Here is an 8,060-nt window from a genome sequence, read left to right on the forward strand (position 1 = left end):
AGTGAAAATTTGGAACTCACAATCTTCTGGAAGTCAATGTTGAAAACTAAAAATAGATATATTTATTAAAAAAAAAGAAAAAATAAATGTATGCCTTTTTAATGCCATTTTAATGCCTCTTGTTTTATCTTCATTCATTTAGGCTGAGGGTTTATCATTGTGGTGATGAGAGTTCTAAAGTTTTTCAATGTTATTTTCCCTTAATGGTGTTAGCAATATATACATTGTTCTCTGGTTCTGTTCATTTCACTCTTCATCAGTTTAGAGAAGTCTTCCCAATTTACTTTGAAACTGTCCATTTCACTATTTTTTATGGCACAATAATATTCTACACATTCATATACCCCAATTTATCTAGCTGTTCCTCAATAGGAGGACCTCCTCCTTCCAATTTTTGTCTTCTATAATAGAACTACTATAAATATATCTGTACATATAGATCCTTTTTCTTTTCTTTGATGTCCTTGGGGTAGTCTAGTAGTTATATAGTTGGGTCAAAAGGCATGCACAGTTTGATAGCTTTCTGGGCAGAATTCCCAATTACTTTCCAGAACACTGGATAAATTTGCACCTCCACCAGTCCTACATTAGTGTGCATGTTTTCTCTGAAGCCTTTTCAAAAGTTTATAATTTCCTCTTTTTTGCAATCTTTATCAGTCTGATTAGATGTGAGGTTGAACCTCAACATTGCTTTAATTTTCATGTTTTCTAAAAATTAGTAATTTAAAATATTTTATATGGTTGTTGATAGCTTGTATTTCTTCCTTTGAAATCTGCCTGTTCATATCCTTTGACCATTTATCTTTAGGAAATGACTCTTAGTCATAAATTTGAATCAGTTCCATATATATCTGGGAAACTTGTTGCAAAGATTGTTTTCCCAGTTACCTGTTTTCCCTCTAATATTTACTGTTAAATTTGTTTGTGCAAAAATGTTTTAATTTTATATAAAAGATTATCTATTTTATCTCACTTGATCATCTCTATCACTTGTTTAGTCATGAACTATCCATACATAGATGTGAAAGTTAATTTCTTCTTAGCTCCTCTTAGTTGTTTATGATGTGACTTTTAATATCTATGTCATGTATCCATTTGGAACTTATCTTGGTTTATGGTGTGAAATGTTATCTGAACCTAATTTCTGTCAAACTGTTGTTCAGTTTTCCCAGCAGTTTTTGTTAAATAATGAGTTCTTCACCAGTAACTGGGGTCTTTGAATTTATCAAACACTGAGCTTCTATGTTTGTTTGCTTCACTATGTTGTATACCTAATCTATTCCTCTCTCTCTCTCTCTCTCTGTTTCTCTGTCTCTCTCTCTCCTCCCTCTTTCCTTCCCACTTATTTTTAACATTATCCTTAAGATTTTTTACCTTTTTTTCCTTCATAAGAATTTTGTTATTATTTTCTGTAGCTCTTAAGCAACAAGGTACCCCGAGGAGGAGGAAGCAAGCCAAAACACCTCCACAATCTTGCCTATAATGTCCCCTTATACTTATATGGAGATAACCTAGGACTCCTGGCCCAAGAACCTTGGGAATAGCAGTACCCCTAAACTTGACTATTTAGTGGAGCACTCACGCAGGGCAAGCACTCACATGGTGGTCAGAAAAGGCAATACAAGGATACTCTCAAGATCTCTCTTAAGAACTTTGGAATTGATTGTGTGACATGGGAGACACTGGCACAGGACCAACCAGCATGACATGCCCTCATCAGAGAAGGTATTGTGCCCTATAAGCAAAGCAGCATTGAAGTAGTCCAAAAGAGACATGAGACAAACAAATTCAAAGAATCCACCCCAAATGTTCATATTTGTGCCTGACCCCTCATGGAGCATTCTGAGCTCTTTACCCCCACAGCAGGCATCTGAGGAAGCTACTCTTGTGGTGAAGAGGTCAACCATCCCCACCAGCTGCCACCCACAGATCAGATTAGCCAGCCTAGCTGAAGCATCAAGGCACCCAGAGGAAGAGACAGGAGGCAATGTGTGCTAGACAAATTGAACAGCCTCCACCTTCTTTATGACCTTGTCCCCTCATACTTGAATGGAGGTGGCCCAGAATCTGAACCCAATAGCCTTTCCTGCTATTACCATAATAAAGGCTTCCAGCCTTGTGCCCATAGCCATCATCCTAGGAACCAAGGTGGTGAAATGAAGCCTGACAATTGCTCCTGCAACCACAGCTATTGAAGACCCAGAAAAGAAAATTCTTGCCACCAAAGTTCTTGGAATTGTCAAATAACTTAGCATCAGAAACAGATAAGATTTTATCAGTGGAAATGACATTAAAGAAGAGAAATTACTATTTGATATACCACTGCACTCTAAGGACCATAGGACCTTTTAATCTGACCTGCAACTGAAACGTTCCATGTGTGTTATTTCCCCTATTAGAATGTGAGCTCCTTGCTAACAAGGATTGTCTTACTTTTCTATTTGTATCCTCTGCATTTAGCACATTGCTTTGCACTTAGTAAACCCTTAATAACTACTTTTTCATTCATTCATTAGAATATTCTTTTGGGAGATTGGCACAGCATTGATAAATTAATTTAGGTAATATTGTCATTTTTATTATATTGACTCAACCTCTCCAGGAGTAATTTATATTTCTCTAATTATTTAGGTCTGTCTTTATTTCTGCAAAGAGTATTTTATAGTTAGATTCATATTATTCCTGTGTGAATCTTAGAAGATAATCTCCCAAGTAGCTTATATTTTCTGTGGTTGTTTTGAATGAAATTTCTCATTCTAGATCTTGGTGGTTTTTGTTGATTACATGTAAGAATGCTGATTTATGTGGATTTATCTTATATCCTACAACTTTGATGATGTTATTAATTATTTCAGTTAATTTTTAGTTGACTCATTGGGATTCTCTAAGTACATCTGCAAAAAGCAATAAATTTGTTTTTTCTTTTCCCATGATCAGGTGATGGCTATGGAGACTGGGCTAGAAAAGAGACTGGTAGTCTATGGGATGCTGTCACTCCCAGAGCTCTTGTATTTACATGTTCAACAGTTGTTGCTGGTGGTGATGAGGAAGGTATCCACAATGAAGAAGGTCTTCTCTTCTCCATAATGATTTCTCTCCTTAATTATGGCTGTGGGGGCTAGGCTGGAAGCAGTCTTGCTTAGTCTTATTCCTTCAATTTCTTTTTCTTGTCTTCATTGCTCTAGTTAGCATTTCTAGTACTATGTTAATAGTAGTGATGAGGAGTTTACATTCTAGTGGGAGAGACAACGTGCATAAGGGGACAGTGGCCAAGTAGGGGTATTTTGGTTCTGAAAGTTATCGAGATAGTGAATGGGGGTCATAGAGCAGAGGTGATTTGATCGTGGTTCACGGTTCCCAAATTGAAGAGTGAAGGAGAGGGCCTGAATGAAGAGAAAAGTGACTGAAACTTTCCTGAAGTAGTGGTTTGTGAGAGGCAATCAACAATTAGGATAACAAGCCCCAAGCAGAAGTTATGGGCAATGAAACCCTTGGTGAAAAGGTTGTGGAGGAGGTGATGGGAGAAGATGACTGCTTGCTGGCCAGGGTAGGATGTTTTGGTCATGGAGGTCACAGTGTTGGTTACTAGTCAAAATAGCCACTATGGGCTATTGAGAATCTTCCTATAGACTCCTACACTTGACTTTCTCTTACCTTCCATTTAACACTAACCATTTGAAATGTCTTCTATCCTTTTCCATTAGTGATGCAGAAATGTTTGTTATCTTTCTCTACTCTCTCCCAACTCCTGTGAGTGGTTGCCACTCTTTGCCAACTCCTTCTTTCAAGCATACTCCTCTTCTATAGTCACTGCCTTAGTCTCCATCCTTCAAGGAGGAGTTTTCTTGAACCTGCTCCTGGAAATGTGACAATAGAAAAAGATATGCCCCAGGCCAGTAAAGCACTTGTTTCTGAGAAAAAGGATTCAGGTCCCTACTTACCAAGCCAACCCCACCCCCCAATACCATACGGTTCTAGATCCTGAAGGATATATATATATACAGCCTCTCTGGCTATGTGATCTAGAGTTAGAATGTGTATGTTCTGTTCATTTACACCATAATTTGTTCAGGCATTTCACTATTGATGGGCACACCCTTAGCTTTCAATTCCTTGCCACTGCAAAAAAAAAAACTATGCTATACATATTTTTGTATATATGGATCCTTTTTATTTTAATTTGATCTCTTTAGGATATAAGCCTAGAGGTATTGCTGGGTCAAAAGGTATTCACTGCTTGGTGATTTTTAGGGGCATAGTTCCAAATCAATTTTTCAGAATGGTTAGACTACAATAATGATCACTTAATTGCCAAATTTGATGGCCTTTTAGAAATTCTCATCCTTTTTGACCTCTGCACCATTTGACATTAGTGACCCCTCTTTTCTTCTGAATAATTAATGCCTCTCTGTGTGTTGTCTATACAAGCTCTCCTGTCTGTACACTTTTAAAAGCCAGAATCAGAATTTTCCTAACCTGGTTAAAAATCTTCCAAATAGAAACTTTCAGGGAGTTTTGAACCTATTTGCTAATATAGAAATGCAACACCTTTTGATTAGTTCATAAGATTGACATCGACGAAGCAATTCTTCCCTTTGGACCTACTTGTGTTTGTGTAGGTTCTTTTTTAGTTATGATAGCACCATTAAAACCCCAAATATTGAAAAAACCTAAACTTAGATCAAGACCTTTGAATTGCTATATCACAGTGTTAAATCAATATTTTAAAAAATGAAGTGTATTTAATCATGTCGCTCATTATAAATAACATCAGTAATTTTAGTAGAAATGAAAAAGTTTTTTGATGGCTAATAAGATATTATCTTAAAATATTATTTCATCTGTATCTCATCCTTTTTGAAAATGTCAATTTCTTTTTTGTATGTTTAACAAGGTCCATGTTACCGAGCTTCTTAAATACATAATTATTAGTACAGGAATCCACTGTTTACACATTAACTTGTAAATAAGTAAATATACAAGTATTTCACCTATATTGGGTAGTATGTGCTAAAAAAAAAAGTATTAAGGGTTTGAGATCAAGTTTGTCAATCATTGCTTGATAAAATTGCTCTTCTTTTATTTATTTATTTTTTTTTAGGCAATTGGGGTTAAGTGACTTGCCCAGGGTCACACAGCTAGTAAGTGTCAAGTGCTTGGTCTGAGGTCAGATTTGAACTCAGGTCCTCTTGACTTCAGGGCCGCTGCTCTAGCCACTGCGCCACCTAGCTGCCCAAAATTGGTCTTCTTGATCACCAAATCCAGTTTTTTTTTTCACACCTCAAAGTTCTTGATTTCATCTCTTCCTGTCATCTTCAGCAGATACCTACCCTTCTCTCTAATCTTCAGGCATTCCTATCTGATCATTGTAACACTGCCTACAAAGGATATTCATCCCATCCTTAGGTAACAGAAGTATGGTAATAATAACAACAACGACAATAACTAGCATTGACATAGCACTTACTATGTGCTTGATACTATGCTAAGCACTTTACAATTTTCATCTCATTTGATCCTCACAACAACCCAGGGAGTTCATGGAAACTATTATTATCCCCATTTTACAGATCAAGAAACTGAAACAAACAGAGGTTAACTGACTTACCCAAGGTCACACAGCTAGTTAAGTGTCTGAAGTCAAATTTGAACTCAGGTTTTCCTGATTCTAGGCTTGATACCTATTCATGGAACTACCTAACTGCCTGCCTGGTACCTCTACAGAGTGCTTCTGAAGGTGCCTTCCTAAGTGGAGACACTGGGAAACCTGCTTCCAGCAGAGTTGTGGTGACATGGAAGGATAGGGCCTTCGAGAGACTATGGAACATTTGTAGTTATTCTATTAACCAAATGGTTGAGAAAAGACTTGCTGTGTAGCTAGAACTTGGAGCATCTTCAAAAGGGCTTGAATCAACCTTGCCCTAGTCTAGAGAAGAATTGAGGCCTTTTTTCCATGTACCTTGAGCTCTGTTTATTTTTTTCCATTCTTAGCAGAGTAGCTAAAAACTTATTGATTCAACCTAATGTTAATTTCATTTTCCAAAAGATGGAGGAACCAACAAAGGAAATATATATTCTAGATTTTATTTTTACTAACAATGAGGAAAGGGTTGCTGTGGGGTGGAAGTGATAGGAATCTTGCTGAGAACTATCTCTTAGATTGGAAAGCCAGGCTTAGCTTATGAATAGGTATAAATATATGCACAGGTATTAATCTTAGATTTGGGAAGAGCATATTTAAAAGGGTTCAGAGGAAAAAATCAACCCTGAAGGGGTACATAGGAAACTCAAGAAAGCAAAAACTGAAACATTTCTGATGAGGAAGAAAAACCCAAGTTGTTGTGATTTAGAAGTTGATGAACTGAAGACTCACCAGCCTGCTCAGATTTAAAAATATACATATCCACAGGATGAAAGCAAGGGCAGATTAGATAAATACAAAATTGTGTTATAGCCACTAAAAGTGTCACACTGAGCTCATGTCCTGTATAAGCTCAGGCTGGTGAGCAAAGCTAAGGACCATAAAAAGGAGTCTTGAAAAAGCTATTGGGGGCTCTTTTTGTAGTAGCCAAGAACTGGAGACAAAGTATGTGCCCATTGATTGGAGAATAACCAATTTGTGCTGCATGAATGCAATGGAATGTTACTGTGCTTTAAGAAAAAATATAATGAGAGAAGCATGGCAAGACATATGAACTGATGTGAAATTAAGTATGTCAAACCAAGAAAACAATATAAACAATATCTATAACAATGTAAATGAAAATAAAAAAACAATAAAACTATCACAATTGAAAGTTATGAAATGATGATAACCAAGCTTGGTCCCAAAGAAGAAATACAAGATGTCACCTCCCCACATTCTTTGCAGAGGTAGAGGACTATGGGTTTGGAACACTACATGTAATGTTGGACTTTTCTGATATGTTTGTTGGTTTTCTTCAACTGTTCCCCACCTCACCTCCCTCTTTTTTATTCTTCCTTATTACCACTGACTCTCTGGGAAGAAAAGGGGAAAGGGACACATTGGAAAATATAGGTGATTTAAAAACAAAAGAAATCAGTACAATATGTTTTTTAAGCTACAATAACAAAAACAACACAGTAAAAAACAGCTTAGAAAGCTTTAAGTGAATGGATGATCAATACAACGACCATTATTTCAGAAAAAAAATGATAAATCTCACTTGCCCATTCACCATCTAGCTACCACCATCTAGCTACAAATACCATTGTATTTGCTTTTGAGCTATTAGAAGGATTGAAAGCATAGGTATAAAAGTATTTTCCCTTAAAATGATGAGAAGCATCTACCTAAAACCATCAGCAAGCATTATTTGTAACAAGGATAAGCTAGAAGCCTTTCTAATAAGATCAGGAGTAAAACAAGGATGCCTATTATCACCCTTATTGTATTAGAAACATTAGCAATAGCAACAAGAGAAGAAAAAGAAATTGAAGGAATCAGAATGAGCAATGAGATAATAAGACTATCTCTTTTTTGCAGACAATATGATGATATACTTGGAAAATCCTAGAGATTCAACTAAAAAGCTAGTTGAAACATTTAATAATATTAGCAAAGCAGCAGGATATAAAATAAACCCTTTCAAATTATCAGCATTTCTATATATCACTAACAAAACCCTGTGAGAAAAGACAGTCAGAGATATCATCTATTTAAAATAACCATAGACAGCAAAAATACCTGGGAGTATATCTGCCAAAACTAACCCAGGAACTACATGGACATAATTATAAAATACTTTTTTTATGCAAATAAAGTCAGGTTTAAATAATTGGAGAAATATTGTTTGTAGGTAGGCAGAGCCAATATAAAAATGACATTTTTTACGTAAATGAATCTATTCAATGTCATCCCAATTAAATCACCAAAAATATTTTATTGAGCTAGAAAAAATAATAAAATTCATTTGGAAGAACAAAAGGTCAAGAATATCAAAGGAATTAATGAGGAAAAAATGTAAAGAAACAAGACCTAGCAATACCAGATCTTAAATTGTATTATAAGGCAGTAGTTATCAAAACTATCTGCTACT

This window comes from Vombatus ursinus, unplaced genomic scaffold, assembly GCF_900497805.2.
Source record: "Vombatus ursinus unplaced genomic scaffold, bare-nosed wombat genome assembly UNPS02011916.1, whole genome shotgun sequence".
In the NCBI taxonomy this organism is placed as follows: domain Eukaryota; kingdom Metazoa; phylum Chordata; class Mammalia; order Diprotodontia; family Vombatidae; genus Vombatus; species Vombatus ursinus.